The following is a 1,663-nucleotide window of genomic DNA, read 5'->3' on the forward strand; positions in this document are numbered from 1 at the left end:
AAAGCCCCTGGCTGTCACTGTAGTGATTCAAGTAAAGTTTATTATTAGCTCTTCTGTTTCAGAGAGAGGGTGGCTCATGACCACTTGGGCAGATCTAATCTTCCATGTTTCCAAATGAGAAAGCTGACTATAATAGAGTAGCTTAAACTGGACTAGATGAAAACCTCCCTGAAATTACTTCTGGTGGTTTTTATTTAGGGAGAAGAATGGAAAAATCTGTAAGATACCAGAATACTGTCTAAAAACTTGCAGTAAGAAATGTAGTAAAATCAATACTCTGTGTTGTTTTCCTTCTGCAGAGAAATGTTTCTCCTGCCTTTGGACTCAGAAGTATTTATTAAACCAAGATGCTGGAAATTACAGATCTAAAGGTTTATTCTTGGTTTGCAGAAGAAAGGGGCTGACAGGCATCTCATACAGGTTAACAGAAGCAGAAGCAGCATCCTTCTTTCTAGGAGAGTATCTCCACTGAACAGTGAGGGTGGGGACAGGGTTGTCTTGCCAAGCAGTTTGCCAAAAAGGGCCCAGCCAGGGGCAGATGGTTCTTGCAGACAGCTCCTGGAGGCCATTCAGCAATGGGCACTCCTGATAAGGAGCACTGACAGCACTCTGGGCTCTCTCAGCACGCTTGGGGCGGAGGCTCAGGGAAGGGACTGGCACCCTGCTCTGCACCTGTGAGCTGGCCCTGGCAGCAGGCTCCAGCTGTGGGCAGGCATGGACATCATGGAGTGAGTCCAGTGGAGGGGCACCAAGATGGTGAGGGGGCTGGAGCACAGGGTGGAGGAGGGAAGGCAGAGAGAGCTGGGCCTGATCAGGCTGCAGAAGAGATGGGTGAAGGGGGATCATCCTGCAGCCTGCACCTCCCAAATGGGAGAGGATGGGGAAGGCAGGGCCAGGCTCTGCTTGGAGGCGCATAGGGAGAGGATGGCAACAGGCCCAGGCTGCCACCAGGGGCTCTGCAGTTATTTGTTAGGGAAGAAACTTCACCATGTGGGTGGTCCGAGAAATGGGGCCTGGAGGAGCAGGGGAATCCTCACTGGTGGAGATGTTTGGACATCAGCCTGGCAGGGGCCCAAGTAACCAGCTCCATGCTGGCCCTGTCCCAAGTAGCAGCTTTGGTACCAGATGATCTCCAGAGTTTCTGAGTGTAAGAGGATGTTTGTATGATGTAACTTGCCTTGCCCTTTCACCTGACTTCATTCACTTACTTCTGACCTAAGTGGTAGACAACTAGGCCAAAAGGAAAAATATACCCTCTGGGGATTTTTTTGGAGGATTGTAATTTTTATAGGGAGTATGATGTAATCTGCTGATTTGTACATTATGTTAAAAAACAGCATTTCATTTCTATTTAGCTTGTTTTTCTTAGAATGAAGCTATCGTTTTTCAAAAGCACCATCAGGTGTAATGAGTTGGCCTTTGGAGAACAATCCTCAGGGTACAAACTTTGAACTGCTAACCAAGTTGACATGGCTAGGGGAAAGCAGTGAATTTTGTCCAAAGAATAGCAGTTAGGACTTAGAGCTTAGAGAAGGCTGTAAAGCAGCACTTCTGAGGAATTGTCTAGCTGTAAGAATATACCAAAATGAAATCTTAATAAAAAAGTAGGCTTTGCTACTGGTTAAATTTAAAGGAAAAAAACCCAACAACCACAACAGGGGCA

Source organism: Melospiza georgiana, chromosome 1 (genome assembly GCF_028018845.1).
Source record: "Melospiza georgiana isolate bMelGeo1 chromosome 1, bMelGeo1.pri, whole genome shotgun sequence".
Taxonomy (NCBI): Eukaryota; Metazoa; Chordata; class Aves; order Passeriformes; family Passerellidae; genus Melospiza; species Melospiza georgiana.